Source organism: Haemaphysalis longicornis, unplaced genomic scaffold (assembly GCF_048455015.1).
Source record: "Haemaphysalis longicornis isolate Haplotype H1 unplaced genomic scaffold, Haemaphysalis longicornis Haplotype H1 scaffold_1, whole genome shotgun sequence".
Taxonomy (NCBI): Eukaryota; Metazoa; Arthropoda; class Arachnida; order Ixodida; family Ixodidae; genus Haemaphysalis; species Haemaphysalis longicornis.
The window spans coordinates 298,418,013-298,436,229 of record NW_027526203.1 but is presented as its reverse complement, the minus strand read 5'-3'; the positions used below and the strand labels follow the sequence as shown (position 1 = coordinate 298,436,229).

The following is an 18,217-nucleotide window of genomic DNA, read 5'->3' as shown; positions in this document are numbered from 1 at the left end:
ATTTGGCCCTATAGTGGGGTCCGCGCCCATACGGAAGCCACGTGTCGTAACCAGTTTGGCTGAATTGCGCTTGTGCAAGAGTTGCTTATTGTTTTGTACCCATGCACTCTGTATCTTTGCATTTTGCACCTGTGCACAATATAGCTGTATACGATACTTGTGCCGCATTCTGTACCGCATACTGTATCGCACACATCCTGCGTTGCTCTCGTGTCTGAGGCGGTAGTTACTGCCTCCATGTTCTCTGTTGTACGTCCACCCGGTACCGGCCCCTGGGCTAACAGTATGAATAAATAAAATAAATAAATAAAATAACTGTTCAAATGGAGGTATTGATGCTTGTCAGTAGGCTTTCTATAAACCGTTGCTGTGAGCTGGCCATCACACATCGTCAATGTTACGTCCAGAAAATTAAGTTTGTTCCGAGTATGCGTGAGAAAAAGAAATTGAAGCATGCGGGTTGTTAAAGTCAAAAATGAACGATAAAAAGTGAGCTTCCCCGTGCTGCTAAATCATAAAGATAGCGTCTAGTGCTTCAGCGAGCGACTTGCGAAAATTTTGTTTTCGAGTAGGCCCATAAAAATATTTGCATAAGTCAATGGCGCCTCGATGAGTGTGCCCATCGAGGTGCCATTGATTTGAAGGTAATGAACACCATTGAATTCAAGATTGTTCAATTCCAGTGCCAATTTTAGAAGGGTGACCAAAGTGGAGCTGACAATTTCTTTTTCGCAAGCGGGGTCGTTATAGGAGGGAAGTGCTGCCCGTATTCCATCCGTATGCGGGTAGTTGGTGTATGCGGGTTTGGATGCCACATCCAAAGTAACCAAAAGTGAACCAGGAGGTACAGATAGGTAGGTGATATCTGACAAGAAGTGGTTAGTATCTTTAATATAGGATGAAAAAGAAGGCGGAATCAGGTTTATTACTGTATCTAAGAATAGAGAGATTAGTTCTGTGCCAGAAACGAATGGGCGAACGAGGTTTCCTGCCTTATGGATTTTCGGGAGAAGGTAAAATCGACCTGCGACGGAGCTCAACACAACCAGTGAATTCAGAGCGGAAATAAATTTTTTTTTGTTGTTCATTCAGGTTGGTTAGAAAACTTGTGATGACTGATTTAAAATTCCTGGTGGGGTCTCTATCAAGCCGCTGGTAATACGTGGTGACTTCAAGATGCCTGGTAGCTTCGCTGACATAATCCAATTTGTTTAGTATTACAATTGCTCCGCCTTTATCTGCAGGATTGATGACTGTCATCGCGGATTTGGAGGTCCAAGCATTTATCTCTTTGGGTAGGCGGGATCTAATGTTTGGGGGATGGATGAATTGGAGCAGGGAAATCGGCAGAAGTTTTGCCCAGAAAATATTCACGGAATCTTACGTTTCTAGCAAAAGTATCCAAGTCCTTCGTAAGCTCAAATTCGTTGTAACCACCCGTCACTGGGCAAAAATAAGTCCTCGAGACAACAGTAAAACGCCTTCACCGGAAAGTTCGTTAGAATACAAGTTAATTTAACTACGTTACTGTATGTCACTGGGTTATCTGCCAATGTGGCATTGTTAGAGAGCGGGCAAATTTCGGCGGCAGCTATCTCGGGAGGAGCATAAGGTACAGTTGCCTTGTCTCTTGGAAGTTTCTCGCTTTTAATCCTATATATTTCGGCCGATCTTATTCGCTGGTATTCAGCCAGTTGCACAGATTCATGAGTCGAGAGTTTAGAATGCGAGAATAGTTGGCTTTTTTGATAACGAATAGATGTCAGTAAAGATTCATAATGGCCAATGACAATGTGCGCCAGACCGAAAGAAGAACTCAAGAGCACGTTATTCCGGGCGGCAATGTCAGAAACTGCCATATTTTCTATGGCAGGTTTTAACATAATTCGCAGTTCCCTAGGTACCACACTGGCTTCTAAATAGGTTTTCAGCGTAAATATGTGAAATTCGAATCGGATTAGTTTTTCCACACCTTTCATAACTTTCATGAATACTTTATAAACAGGAAGAGTTTTTACCAGAATATGCAGTTTGTAGTCACTTTTCCTCCGATTTTTGGGATCGTAGAGTGCTGTGCTAGGAGATTGTAGCGAGGCACTTGTTCATTGGGTGCAGAAGAAAACGAAGCACCGACAGTTTGGCACGGAGTAGTCGGAGGCTGTTGTGGATAGGGCGGACTCGAAGAGGAGTCGTCCGTCGTAGGCATGAGCGGTTTCATGAGGCTGGGGAATCGGCGTCTGTTTGAGTGAAACCTGAGAGGCGAGGTTGTTAGACGTAGAGAATGAGTTCAGTGCAACTAGAACTGGTTGGATTTCATCGTTAGATGTTAAACGTCTGGTGGGCTGCGTAGGTGGACGTGAGTCGCTTGGTCGTTTGCAAGTGGATGAACCACTTCCGGTCAGACGGTTTGGTGGAGAAATAACTTTTGGGGGACTGTTAAGAGCAGGGCTAACATCCGTGGCTTCACTCGTGCCAACATGCGCCGAGGGCCCGCCTGTGATGTGCCCACTTGTTTGTTCTGAGCGCACGTTTGCCTTAAACTGGTTAGCAGGGCCACAAGGACCTGGAATTCTTTGCGAAGAGGGACCGTTCAATAAGGGCCGGCGTTCGAGTCCTGACATGAAGGGAGCAGGTCAGCGGCGGCGCTGTCTTCGTGGACTGAACTTTCCTTCAAAGGGGCGTGGGGGGCACTAGGTGTGCAGGTGCGCCAGGATGAGGTGGGGTTGCTGAGTCTCGTGATGAGGAGCTGTCGGAGGTGACTTGCCAAGACTGCTGCTCCCTCCAAGCTGAGATGAACGCAGTCAGAAGCCGAGACACGGTTGGCAGGAAAATAGTAGAAACCATGGTCTAAGAAGCACACAAGCCATGAGTGACGACAATAATCCCGTAGAAGGGTGTTGAACTGGTGGGCCTTAATATTGAACCTCCGAATGAAGGACACACACACACGCACACTCACACGCACATGCACACGCACACGCACACACACACACACACACACACACACACACACACACACACACACACACACACACACACACACACACACACACACACACACACACACACACACACACACACACACACACACACACACACAGAACTGTGTGTATTGGTTCAGGTGGAGGAGAGGTTGCACAACGCCGACGACGGCGGCTGGTCACCGGTAATGCGAGTAAGAAACTGTGACGTTGACCAGCAACACCCAATAGAACAACCACTGCTGTAATGACATAATTAAAGTGCTGCATAATGAGGGATACTGAAGGCAGTGCGGTTGGTTTTCCCTCATTTTTTACGCAGGTTTCGAGCGTACCATTTCATGTGCACCTGTAATATTTGGCTCAAGTGTTCCTGACAATGTAATCTAAACGTCCAGCAGGTTTATTTGCACTGCTCAAAGCGTGCTGCAGGGTCCCTTTAACTTTTGGCCTGGCAGCTGAATTGAGGCACAGACAGACAGACAGACAGACAGACAGACAGACAGACAGACAGACAGACAGACAGACAGACAGACAGACAGACAGACAGACAGACAGACAGACCAAAATTTTCGCAGCCCAAGAAAGACTACCGCGTTTAAAAGACAACATAATACAAACGCTTTCGAATCTTCCGGCAACAGGCCAAGAGAAGTGCATAGGCATGGAAAACAATTTCGGTACCGGTCCTGTTAGTTGCACCCCACCGGTAGCACCCATGTACGTATTCTAACTTAAGCACAGCGAAAAAAAAGAGCAAAACAGAGCCTAACATTTCCAACTGGGAGCAAGCTGCGATCTGACAGCTGGCCTTTTAGGGAAATGTAGCGGCCGCAAGGTGCAATGGCACCGAATAATAATATAGAGGCTGTCGACCCACTCGCTTTAGTCAGGTTTTTGGTATGTCTGTGGATGCGTTATAATCCAGCTCCGGGCACATCTTTAACACGAATGAGCTTTCCACAGGAAGCAGCTTTTATAATGCTTTACGGAAACTGCTTTCTTGGGGCGTTTTGTCCTCACTCGTCCTGGCGCCAAGCCATGCATAAAAATTCATACCACGTATAGGCTACTGCGGGTGAGGCGAGGCAGCGAAAGCAGAGGGCGCAGATATGTGTCCCGTGTCCATTTTTACCTTCGTGCAGCAGGCTACACAGACATGCTCCAACGCACGAAAAGCGGGGCTTTTGTGGCTGCTCAAGAAAACTTCGTCGATGGAAGCGAAAAGCAAAAACGCCCGTGTGTACGAGATTTTGGCGCACGTTAAAGATCCCCAGGTGGTCAAAATTAATCCAGAGCCCTCCACTACTGCGCGCATCAACGCCTGCGTTGCGTCGGCGCGTTAAACCCTACAATCAATCAAGAAAACTTCGGGGCATTCGATGTCGATTTGTACGCCTATCTGAGTCAGTGTCGAAATACGTTCGGTGTCCAGTGGTATACGCAGTTTTGCGTTCGTTGAATAGACGGTTGTTGCACTGTCCTATGAAGATGAGGAACCAATCGTTCCGTCGGTTACTCCTTGAAGGCACGCTCCTGCAGCCCGACCGCGTCCGAATGTTACGCTACTGCCGCATGTTTGGTTACGCATTCATCGTAGTCAGGGGTGCGACCGCCTCTCTTTTATGTCGTAGTACTGGTGACGCGCACCCCATGACTTGACGTTTTGCTTTCAATAAAATTTACTCTCTCTCTCTCTCTCTCTCTCTCTCTCTCTCTCTCTCTCTCTCTCTCTCTCTCTCTGTGTGTGTGTGTGTGTGTGCGTGTGTGCGTGTGTGTACGTGTGTGGGCGCGCGTGCGTGTGTGCGTGCGTGTGTGTGTGCGTCAAGTGGCGGCAACACGAACGCAGAGCTACGCTATCATTCCTATCTGTAAGGCTCTCACACTTTTATACATTCCATGTGACAGGGTGAAGTTCGCCCCGTGGCGAAAGACACTGTCACGTCCAACCGTCTTGAAAGAGGTGCAGTAATGGACAAGTGAAATGAGAACACGAAAATATGAGCCAGAAACACGCAAAATCAAAGAATATGGACAGTGGAGATAAAATAATGGTTGCTAGTGGTATATTTGGGTCGACACATTTTCAATCTTCGTTACTGTAATAAAACCACGCAACAATTTCACTTGTACGGAAAGAAATCGCGCTATTTCTGTTCTTTGGTTCATAATTTCGTGTTCGCGTTTCATGTACGTGTAGAAGACATCGTAGCGGTGAGGTGATACGTAGTTCTGTGGCCACCAAGTACAGAAACATCCACAAAGCTACATGATGTATAGCTCCAGCTGCAGCAACAGCGATAGCACAACAGCGATAGCACATTGATTTCTCTGGGACAGCAGGTCATGTAAAAGGGGCATCGGGCGTTTGCTAACGACGGCCCCACAGAATTTAAGCATGATTATGTGTTATGGGCCAATAAAGAACTGAGTCACACACACACACACACACCGACACAGATATGCAGAGTGTTGCACCTAAATTTAGCCAGAGTTTAAAAATATTTCGATGCACCCTAAGACGACGCAACGAAATGCATGTTGCTACCTTTTCTATGTAGTTTCTCACGCTATTTTTGAATGTTGCTTAATTAAATAGTCAATTTTAATTAACCAACTTTCGAACCAACGAAGCTAGGAAAAAAATCCCAATTAGAAAGTTGCAGAGCGGTATTCAAAACCTCAGAATAGACACTTTAAGTCATTATATCCATTAAATATTAGTGTTATTCAGCGTTTTAAAGATGGCCGCGAAATAAAAAAAATACCACGTGACGCGCCGGCTCGCGCGTGCTTCCAAACGTTGCGCTCACAAACTACCATAGGCGAGCCGCCGCTTAAAAGGCGACAGGGCAGCAACGTAGGCGTTGGCTGTGCCATTTGCGCCAGCGATGTGCTTCTCTCGCGACAGATCGCCAATAGGGATAAGCCGACGCAGCGGTTATCGCTTGTCCTGCTGGAATCAACAGGTTCGTCATTTGCCCTGTCACTTTTTAAGCGCCGGCGCGCCAATGGTAGTTTGTGCGCGCATTGTTTGGAAGCACTGTTATCAAGACGCGCGTGGAGGGAGCAGAGTTGCGCGTCCATCCGCCATCTTGAGTTTCAGGTCGTGCGGGAAAGCCACCCGTCTCGCATGTACGAGCTGCTGCAGGGCCACCGCGCTAGCGGCAGCGGCGAGCAGGAGTGACGAGGAGCGGCGCGGACAAAAGCTGGCGCACGATAGTCGGCTGCTTATGAGCTTAGCGGCCGCCGCTGCCGCAACCGCCGATGCTCAGTGGAGCAGAACTGACTGAACACGGGATCTTGTGCGCAGCACTGTAAGCGGGCTTTCCTGTCGAACTGGAACCCGCGGCATGTGGCAATCAGACGCGCAACTCTTGACGCGCGAGCCCGCACGTGACGTGGTATTTTTTTGTATTTCGCATTTCGCGGGCATCTTCAATACGCTGGAAAACACTAATATTGAATGGATATAATGACAGAAAGTGTTTATTCTGAGGTTTCGAATACTGCTCTTCAACTTTCTAATTGGGAGCTTTTGACTATCTTTGGTGGTTCGAAAGTTGGCTAATTAAAATTGACTAATTACCTAATTAAGCAACATAAAAAATAGCGTGAAAAACCACATAGAAAAGGTAACAACATGCATTTGGTTGCGGCGTCTTAGAGTGCATTGAAATATTTTAAAGCTCTGGCTTAAGTTAGGTGAAACACCCTGTATATATATATATATATATATAGTTTTAAGGAAAAAATGGATGACGATACTATACTCCCTCGTGTGAAATTTCTGCCCAGCGTAGATTTCTTCACGGTCGCAGCGCATGACTGTCTCAGAAAGTGATCGCGCATTAGCGAAGGCACCGCGGCGCGCGCTACTCTGCTGTTATCTCGCAGCGCGTAGCTGGCGCGGAGCATGTTGCTGTAAACCACGTCTGAACCTCCCGCGAGAATGTCACGTGGTGCTGATGAGTCATGCAACGCGGAGGAGATAGAGTTGCTTTATTGAAAGAGAAAGGAGAAACGAGGAGGACGCCGAAGGACCAATGTACGTCAATCACACAGCGCGTGCTGGGCTTCTGTGGCGCCGCCTCGGCATACCGCCCTCCCTATGCTATGCTAAGAGGTTTTTTTTAGGGGGGGGGAGGGAGGGGGGAGAGATGGATGAAAAGGGCCCGAAATGGTCTGATGTAGGGTGTCGACACCTTATCAGGCCCTACCACCCGCCCCCTCACACCTCGTTATTGCGCAGCGCTTAAGCGTCCGCTAATGTGGTTAGGCGGCTTCGTCGGCCCCGTAACCGAACGAACGAAGGAAACACTGGAGACAGAAGGAAAACTGAGGAGGACAATGTGGCCGAAGTAGTGCACTCCCGCTCACACTTCGGCCACACTGTCCTCCTCAGTTCTCCTTCTGTCTCCGGTGTTTCCTTAGTTCGTTCTGTAACGGGGCCGACGAAGCCGCCTAACCACATTAGCGGACGCTTAAGCGCTGCGCACTAACGCGAAAGCGGACGTAAGTTTGAATTTAGCATTAGAATCGATATCATAGCCAGGAAAGTAGAGCAGTTGCATCGTTCTTCCAGTCCCTTCAGTACTCTGTACGACGTTAATGCGGATCAGATGCATTCAGAGTCGCAACTGGGACGGAGTAACTGGGGCAGGGCCCTAACTTCGACGGCGACTGCCTGTACTGTCTCGTGAAAAATGTCTTCTCAGCTACGCATTTGTAGCGATTTTAGAGGGGCTCAGTGGGACTTGCAGTGACTTAATTTTTGTAAAGCTGGCTTCCCAAATCGATTGTGTGCGATGCTATGAAGCCTCACTACAGTAAAGCTTGGGGGAACTCTGCGTAAGTGCGACTAATGCGGCCAGAAGGGTTATTAAGCATTATCAGATACTTCAATTAACGGATAACGAAACCATCAGATTCAATTATTGGGTACTGTAATTACCAAACAATTCTTCATTAGAATTTTCTTGAGATTATTCTTGTCGATTTTTTTCTATCCTCTCGTTAAGCCAAGAACAATCGAAATATGTCCTCGTGTACGCTTTCTCGTGCTAAATTTTGGGATCTGGTTAGAACGAAAAAAAGAAGGAAATATCATTCTGTCTCGTCATTGATATATAGATGAAAAACAAAATGCGGAATCTTTTTCGGTGAGCATCTTAACCTTCCTTGAGAGATAACAAAACACCAGATTACTTGTCGGAGAGGCAGAAGCCGGAAGTGTAGGCACAGTTGCGTAAACGGCGTGCTCCTTGCGCTGATTTGCGTAGATAGCGCTGCAGCAGACAAAAAACTGGCATCGAAACTTGTACAAGACGCATCAGTCAGTGCTAGCAAGTACGTCTTGTTCTTGCCACTGAAATAGAAAGCCACATTATGCATATTTTCAGTGGGAAAACGCATTATGTCGCATCTGCTTACATGTAGACCGTACTGATGTAGAACATCAGTTTCGTTGGTATGTTTCTGTGTTTGGAGAAAAAAAATATTTTGCTAATGTTGACTTTCAAAGTGGCGTCTGAAAATTCAATGCAGTCCCTACGGACTAAGCAGTTTGTCTTCCATACCTTTGGCCCTTTTTAATCTCCGCGGGGTCCTGCAACACTTTTTCCCCTTTCTTCATTACCTCTTCAAAACATGTTCAATGGGTGCCTCCAGTCCTTCGGTTAGGTGTCCACAAAACACTCAAGCACCCGCCGCGGTGGCTCAGTGGCTAAGGCGTTGCGCTGCTGAGCACGAGGTCGCGGGTTCGATTCCCGGCCGCGGCGGCCGCTTTTCTGATGGAGGCGAAAAGCAAAAACGCCCGTGTGTACGAGGTTTCGGCGCACGATAAAGATCCCCAGGTGGTCAAAATTAATCCGGAGCCCTCCACTACGGCGCGCCTCATCGCCTGCGTTGCGTCGGCGCGTCAAACCCTACAATCAATCAAAACACTCAAGCGAACTATTACTGCTGTAAGCACATGTGATAACTTTTAAACTCTCTCAAAACGTTGTTATCTGGTCCGCGCGTTCCGTGTAACTGATGTGACTCCAGGCACATAATATCGCTATTGGCCGGCCTCCCTTTATCGGCAGAAATAATAGCCGCTGAAAAAAAGTTCTAGTGACATCAGCGTTTACGTCTTAGGATTTACGACGCGATAGCTTGCTCCGACGCCGAAGGAGCGCTTGGAACGGAGTTGCTGCGTTACGATTTCCGCTTTCCAAGCACCGAAGGTCAGCTGGGAAAGACTAGCTCAACGGTTTTAAATAGCCGTTGCACAAGAAAGACATACGCCATCTACGCTTGTGTGGCTTAAGATGTGGGCGTGAAATTTCGTGCCTGCTTGGTGTAGCTCAGTTTCGGCAAGAAGGCGACACTTTCAGTGGTTCAAAGTGCATATTCCCTCATGTGCATATTCCGCCAATATTAACAGGATCGTTTTTTCTTGTAGAGAGAAATAGAAAGCGAATACGTTTGTTCAGTAAGAGATAGTGAGAGTTCGGGCTGAGGGTGTACGGAAATCCAGAGAGAGAGAGAGAGAGAGAGAGAGAGAGAGAGAGAGAGAGAGAGAGAGAGAGAGAGAGAGAGAGAGTATAAACGTTTACTATGCCAACACAGAGCGGTGGGATGCTTAGTCCAGCACTCCTTGAGATTTGCCCGCTGCAACGGCTCTCTTCCCAAGCCTAAGCTGGTCTTCGAGGTCTGAGGTCGACACCACTCTCTCCCACTGCTCACAAAAATGAGTATATTTTGGCTGCAGTTTGCAGTTCGCTGCGCACGCCCAAGTTGAGGCTGAGCGGGGTCGGAAATTTAGAGCCCCGGACGCAGCAGCTCGTTCCCTGCCACCTCAATCAGCTCACGCTGCTCTTTAGTGACGAGCTGCTCAAAGGGGCCTCCCATTTCTTCACAGAAGTGTAATGTGTAATATTTGAGTTGTTCTCCCCTGAGCATACCCTTGGACGTGGCTAGGTTGCGTGGAAGCGGGTGCATGTCTTCCGAATTCAGCACAGTTTTCAGTCAACGTCAGATGTTTGCTACCAAACGACTTCGCCATCTAGATTCGCAAATATAGAAATTGTTCTTTTTTTTTTCGCGCATAGTTTGAGATTTATCCGGTTCGAGAATCCCTTGTGGCCTGCGAAGGATCATGTTCCTATGCATAGAAACAGAAGATTGATTGATTGTGGGGTTGAACGCGCCGACGCTACACGGGCGATGAGGGGCGCCGTAGTGGAGGGCTCCGGATTAATTTTGACCATCTGGGAATCTTTAACGTGAGCCGAAATCTCGAACACACGGGCGTTTACGCTTTTCGCCTCCATGAGAAAAGCGGCCGGGAATCGAAGTCGCGTCCTTGGGCTCAGCAGCACAACGCCATAGCCACTGAGCCACCGCGGCGCGGAGAAAGAGAAGGCGTTCTCAATATTTTTCGGGGAGGGGAGTATGGAAGTCATGCTCCAAGGAGCACGGTATGTGGGTTGGCGTGCTTCTTGGTCAGCAGCCTCATTCTCTACCAGACACTCAAGTCCGGGTGTCCATGTAATGTGAGCTTCATTGTGGATGGGAGAACCTTTTCGAAGCGTTCGGCCATTCCGTCTGTAATGATGTTTGAAATGCTGTAAGGAGAGCCTCTAATGACGTTTGTGCTTCTATTTGGTACTTTCGCCAGATATATTATGGTTCCACTTTTCCACTTTTTTCGTTCCTGTGTGTGGGGGAGGGTCATGCAGTCACGAAGATTGCCAAGGTAATCCACTGCGGCGATTCTTGCCTCACTACTTTCGCACACTCCCGCGTTGATCTGTACTGTGTTTGCATAATTTTAGTACTTTAACAATTGGATCCTGGCTCCTCGCCTGTCCTTGTATGGGTTTGGATCCAACGATTTCAGTTGGGAATAGTTTTTGTAATGGGTCGCTGGATCAGTGACATGTCCATCATGGCGCACAGTTTCTTTTCCGCAGAGGGGGTTGTGATGGTCCGGATTCTTAAAGTGACCCTGGGTCCACACTGGGCATGAGGAGATGGAAGCACAGACAGATAGAAGCTTTCACATAGTATTCAATAGGATCAACTAGATCGATGCCGCTTACGGCTCGTCGTCGCTGGGATGCTTAGGCGTGATGTGGCACGGGTTTGTAGGAAGGGCCTGACGTTCGCCGCAACCAGGCTGCTGCGGGCTTGAGGGTGGAGTCCGCTGCGGTCACCCCGCTGTGGCTAGGGCTCGAACGAAGGGCCCGCCGCGATGAGTCTGCTTTGGCTCGGGCTCGTACGAAGAGGTGGCGTACGCCGCGATGAGGCTGCTCCGGCACGGGCTTGAACGAAGGGCAGAATTACTGCCGCGATGAGGCTGCTGCTGCGCGGACGTCGGTTGGCTAAGTGTGGAGGCGGGTGATCAAACGTCGCACTCGAGCGATGGCTACACTCCGTAGCTTTGCTTCCCTGTATTCTGCACAGCGCTTCTCGTGACTCGACGCGTCCGCTTCCCGGATCGCAGTCTCTGGATCTGTGCCCCTCTCTCCTGTCGGGCTCCGTTTTTAATACCTTTCGTCGCTTTCTTCCACACCCCCTCCAACGACTACAGTGACCGCTCTACCCTCGTTTCCGCCGGGGACATGAGCTGCCTAAGCTCTCACAAAAGGAGTTCTTCTTATCGGGGGGTTCGAGTAGCGTCTCACGCTACCAAGATGCCCTCTGCAAGATGAGTCATTGGCGCTTCCCACCGCACACGCCTCCCCGCGTAGCCTCCCGAAATTCCCATTGCTGGTCCGGTGACGCCGAGCCGGTGTGGCGCGCTGGACCGTTTTTCGGAAGGGTCCCCGACTGGTGTCCCGTCGCCGATCCTTAGAAGTTGAATGAACACACGCGCGCACACACACACACTGGACTAATAGGCCCTGTACAAGATTAGAACCCGCGCTTGTCTCTTTCAGCGCCGGTTGCCGACATTGATGGCGACATGCACAGTTTCTTGCACAGTATGCACAGTATGCACAGTATGGTGACATGCACAGTTTCTTGAGGCTAACCACCTGCCGAAGTCTTTCGGCGAACATGAGCCTTAACAGGGTTGGGGGGGGGGGAGGGGGGGGTAGGAGTGGTTATTTTGTAACAGCCGCTTTTTTTGCCCTAGGAGGGTGGCTTAACTGATGTATTTAAAAGTGTTATAAAAACCAAATTTGAGGTCCTTTTCGGCGACCGTGAAAATTGGGAAGTTGAGGGCTGCATTATATTTTGTGTTGATGAACATGTTTATGTGGTTCTTTACGGTGCGGGTAAGTTTGAGGTACGGCAGTCTGTATGATATCGGGCTCATAATCAGTGCCTGCATGAGTCTCATCGTTTCGTATTTCACTTTTTCACTCTTGCTATTCCCGTGGTTACGCGTTTTACAATGTGGCCTAATTCCTTAAAGAATTTGTGTACTTTGGCAATTGGGAGAACGGTTTTGCCGCTTTTCAGCTTCTCACGGACGAAAGCTGTCCTACAACTGCATATTCAAAATGTCATATACCCCCCCCCCCCCCCCCCCTGATATTATAGCTTTACAAGAAGTTGGAAAATCTGTAAAACTTCCCAGATATAAAGCATATCAAGCAGAACAGAACCCAATCACGGCGATACTTGTACAGCGTAACATTCCTGCCAGCAGGACTCAAATTGACACCATTGATATCCCTCACGATTTCATCACTATTTTACCCACAAAACTAAACCAAACCAAACTTTTCCTGCTTAACATCTACAGTAAACATAAGGCCAAAGATCATAGATTTAACTTACTTTTCTCGCTTGCCCGCAAGGAAGCTGGACTCCATAGCCTAGTCATAGTTGGAGAATTTCATGCGCCGCACGCGACTCGGGGATACCTCCAAAACACGAGAAAAGGGCAGGACCTTTGGCATCAAGCACAAATACATCACCTTACATTCGAGAACAAACCAAACACCCCAGCCAGGATAGGAAACAGCATACAACGAGACTCTACGCCAGACTTTACATTCACTATACGCATAAAGAAATCACAATGGACGGTAACAGACGTTAATCTCGGCAGTGACCACTTTACTCTTCAAACCGATCTTGAACTCAAGCATCCAATCAAAAGGCTACCTAAGCAAACATGGCTCATTGACTGGGATGAATTCAGGAAACAAGGCCTCGCTCTGCAGGACTCACAAGACAGTGCAGACTTTATAGATCTACAAAGCTGAACCACTCACCTTATGCAAGACACAGAATTGGTCACAAAAACATTAAACCCTGAATTCCCCTTGACAATACAGACTCACATCCGCTACATTTATGGGAGGCATAGAAAAGCATTAGTAAGCGGTGGAGAGGCAATAAAGACAATTGCAAACTTACGCTCTAACTCGCTGAATCGGAAAAGCAAATACAAGAACATGCAACATACCTTGCACAAGCTTAATCGGACAAATTTGCAACCAGATGAAGGGAAACCTGAGTATGAACCTGGCATTTACTGAAGCATCTAATGAATCCCAACCACTCCAAAGCGGAGCAGAATCACAGGCTTACTCACACCATTCAAAATTACCAAGGCTCCGGCAATTTTCTATCTTTTCTGAAGAAAAAAAAAAGTCGTACCGGTTTTCAAAAAAGATGATCGGTTATTATTATCCAATTACCGCCCAAGTTCCATTCTTTCTTGTCTAAGCAAACTAATCGAACAGATATTTGCCAAACGTCTAAACCGCTACTCTGATGCAACGCTAATAAACGAAATCATAGAAACATACTTACCTGATGGCCCCCATGATACACTTCCAACCTACGTCGGCCCAGACAACCACGAACTAGCTAAAGAGATTTCCGAGGCAAAGGTTAAGGGAGCTATCCTTAAAGTTAGACCAAACTCTCACCAGGTACGGACCAGATTACCAACAGGATGTTAAGGAATCTAGATGATAACTGCATTACAGCCATCACGAACTTGTTTAATCGCCATTGGACTCAAGGCACTTTACCTCAATCCTGAAAACACGCAAAAATCACATTTATACCAAACCAGGAAAACTGCTCACGCTTAAACATCTCCGACCGATCTCCCGGGCCTCACCTCCTGCCTCGGAAAGCTCATGGAACACCTTATACACAACCGATTCATGAAGCATTTACAGCATAGACAACTCCTTCCTCACGCAATGATTGGTTTCCGACCTAAAATATCCACACAGGACATTCTTCTTCAACTGTCCCACGACATAATCACGCCACAGCATAAACATGACACTGCCGCTATACTAGCATTGGATTTAACTAGAGCCTTTGATGATGTTTCACCCACGGCGATACTCAAAGGCTTACACTCCATAGGCCCTGGATAGCGCACATAAAATTATATCAGAAGTTTTTAGGCGCGGAGTACCTTAGGACCGCACAACGTCCGTCCGTGTCCGTGCGTATATAATCGCAAAAAATCACACAGGCACCAGCAAGATTCGAGTCTGTGTCTGGTAGACCAGACAGAGTTAGTGTCAGTCGTCTTTCCCATTGGGCTACGACCGTGAGTTAGTACCCGAGAGTCGAACGGCTTACTCCCCCGCCTGTAACGGTGTGGAGTACCTCCGGACCTCCCAATGCCCGTGCGCGTCCATCCGAGCGCACACCACCATCGAGGGAAAATCAAGCGAAATTCGATTTGAGCTGTGAGTTGCAGTTTCATTTAGGGAATAATCAAGGTGCAACTCACAGCTCAAATCAAATGACGGGTGGGGCGCAAATCAGATGTCACTCGGGGCGCAACTTGGATGTCATTTCGAGTCCCGGTACTCCGCACCCTCGCCCTCATCCACGGAGTGGAGATGCTGCCATTTCTCACGAACCGGGCAGCTGTTATACAAATCGCCGATATCACTTCCACCACCCTGACTCTTCCTCCAAAAGGCACGCCACAAGGTGACGTTCTTTACCCTTTACTGTTCAGCCTCGCCATCTTAACCGTCCCCAACAACTCCAACAAATCCCCAATCTTAATTCTGATTAGTACGCCGACGACATTACACTTTGGATCAACAAAGACAGCGACGCTGAAATTGAGAGCACTCTACAAAGAGTCTGATGGAAGAGCCTGGTAGAGCGGGTCTCACCTGTTCGCCAAACAAATACAGAATATCCCCATATACATGATAGGCGACCCCATCCCGAAGGTTGAAGTAATCAAAATCTTGGGCTTAACCATCCACCATAACAGATCCAATACTCACTTCATACGCCAACTCGAACAACACGCCACACAAACGATATATTTAATTCGACGAGTTACCAATAGACACAGAGGCCTCAGACAAGCTGAACGCCTCCGGCTCCTTCAAGTCTTTGTCCTTAGCAGGCTGACCTACTCCCTTCCATATCTAAACCCAACTAACACAGAGCTTAGCAGAGTCAACCTCATACTCAGAAATGCCTATAAACAAGCGCTACAACTGCCCTTCAGCACTTCCACTGCCAAATTCGAAGCCATACGTGGGCATAACACCGCGGAAGAACTCATTGATGCTCACCTCGTCAATCAAATCACTAGATCCCAAAAGCTACCACGGGCGCTCATATTCTCTAGAGGCTACGAATGTCTCCTCTAGAACCCCCAGAAGTCAAAACCACACTCCCTCACGACATCTATTCTAACTTAATTATCAAGCCTATACCTAGAAACATGCACCCACAATTTAACATCAAAAAGCGTTCGCAAAGCGCACAAGCGTTACATAAACAATACCGCGAGAAACGTGGCGTCCATTACGTCGACGCAGCGGAATATCGGCGGCATGGTGCCTTCTCAATCGTCTCCCATTGCCCTTACAATCAGGTCCAGCGCAACTTCCCGACCATCTGCACCACCAACCCAGCCACGGGGGAAGAGGCGCCACTAGATTAGCGCTAACGTAAAAGTGGACCCCCTTTACAGTCATCACCGATTCTAAAATGGGAGTTCAAAATTTACCCTCCGGCTTTATTTCACCTCAGGCACTCAAAATTCTCCAACAAGCCGCCTCCGCCCACGGCAGCCCAGGCAGCTGCGGATGACGCCCGCCTGCTGATCCAGCGGCATGTACGGGCCCAGCACCCTGACCTGAGTTTGGCCGCTGGAGAGGTCCCACCACCCGTGCGGGCCACACGGATCTCCCGACAGCAACGCTCGACTGTCCTGTGCCTCCGCGTGGGGTGCGTGTGGACGGCCGAGCGAAAACACCGCCTGGAGCTCGTCCATGACCCATCGTGCCAGCACTGCCGGGCGGCTGTCCAGACCCTGCCGCATCTGGTCCTGGAGCGCCCCCAGTTTGTGGCAGGGAGGACCGAACTGTTGGCCGCCTTCGGGGGAGGGGCTCGGCACTCTCGAAGAGTTTTTGTGACCGCCAGGCAGTGCCAGAAAGCGGGACGGAGTCCATGAGGCCCTGGGGTCCTACCTGCACGCCTCAGGACTCCACCCGGCTCTCCGCTTTCTCCCCAGCTAAACTGAACTGCGGCCGTTCTTTTTTTGCGTGGGTGTGGAATTTTTTTGCCTTCGTGTTTTAGTGTTTAACTTGTATAAATTGCACAAATATGCCCTGTTAGACCTGTATATGTGCATATATGTATCCTATCCTCTCTATCCTCCCTTTCCTGTACAACTGTGCTCCCCATTCCCCCCCCCCCCCACCAGCAGGTGTTCCAGTGTCCACCGTTAGGTGAGACAAACTACGCCCGCTGGTGGTCTTTCGTTTCCTTGTTAACAGTCAATTCATTCAGCACCCACAACGTCCCCCGTAGAAATCATCTGGGATCCGGAGCATGCTGGCCTGGAGGGGAATGGAGGGGGAGTTCTCGAGCCACAGTATGGCTCGAGAACTCACCATCCGAGCCGGACCCAATTCGTTCCCCTACCATGGCACTAGATCCGCTAGAGACCGGATGATCACGTACAATGAAATTACCACCCATTACCGTCTCTCTCGCAGTGTCAACACACCTTCACAAACACAACTCACCATCCAGCAAGAACACACATAGCGTCTTTTACAAACGACCCGATTTCCGAATCCCCCTAAATTAGACCTAATTCAGGCAGCTGTATACCCTTCACCTGACTGTATACTGCGTGCCAGTCCCTCGGCACCGCTCAGGAGCTTATGTGGAGATGCCCGAGAGATCCCTAAACAAATTTGATTAATCTTCTGCAGTAATATTGTTGCATTTTTGCAGCCAGAGGCAACTTTTCAGCCTGATCGTGAGCCATGCCAAGGACAAGTGGAACGTGCGACCCCGGTACATGACGGACCGCTCGCTGAAGCGCGGCTTCCCTAGACAGTTGCACCAGATTTCCCTCTAGTGTATATTCGTATGAAAATCTATGCAACCGATGTTTGAGATTGCCGAAGTAGCGGCGCTCTGGCCAGCGATAGAAAACTCAGGACCGCGGCGGAGCACGTTTCGCCGACGTTGCCGCTTTCCACCCCGCTTTGCCCCTCGATTAACCGGCACGTGACTAAACGCGCTGGGAAGGCCGCAATTGGGGGAGAGTGGCCGGAGTAGACGGAAAAGGCTCGGTTGACCGCTCGGGGCTGATGCGTTTGGCATGGCAAAAATACAGGAGGCGATGGCTGGGCTTATCGCATGCGCCTTGTTCACCGCAATAAAGATAGCCGGCTGACTGCCAAGGGTAAAGGTTATGCCGTGCTTGCAGGAACAGCCTAGCAGACGACGGCTGCACTGGCGGAATAGTTCTGCGCATGTGAACTACTCTCGCTCATTTCGCCGCTTCCCACCATGACGAGACGCTGACCCACCCACCGTTCAACGTTCCGATGATATGATAATAAATAAATTCTCCCATAAACCCAAGCGAAATCTCTCTCTGTCATTACAAAAGAAAAGAATCATTACATAAGAACTGAAAATGGTATAAATGATGCAAGAAACTTACAAAACACAGAGAAAATACCACAAACACGCAACGTATAGTCTTAATTAACAGTAAGGAGTAACACACGGGTAAACACCGGCGGTACGTCAAAGCTGCACTACGGGGTGTATGGGGGCATTTTTTAAAGCGAAGCTTTTTATGTCTGCCTGATGGCATGTGTCGCGTCGAAAACGCACTGCAGGAACGGCAGCTTTTTCTGACGGTGATTATGATCATGGGTGAAGTGAAAAAAAAAAAAAAAAACGCTTCCCGTGGTCGGAATTGAGCTTGGGTTAAGAAGCCGACGTTTATCCAATTGCGAAATTTTCCGACA

General features: G+C 48.7%; 1 protein-coding gene across 1 annotated transcript in view; it reads left to right on the top strand.

Moving 5' to 3' along the window:
- Nucleotides 1–17,835, top strand: part of LOC144148863 (uncharacterized) — a 30,865-nt gene extending 13,030 nt beyond the window's left edge. The window contains exon 2 of the mRNA XM_077680388.1: nucleotides 15,969–17,835. The gene's annotated coding sequence lies outside the window, so the exon portion shown is untranslated. The remainder of the gene's footprint in view (nucleotides 1–15,968) is intronic.
- The last annotated feature ends 382 nt before the right edge of the window (nucleotides 17,836–18,217 follow it).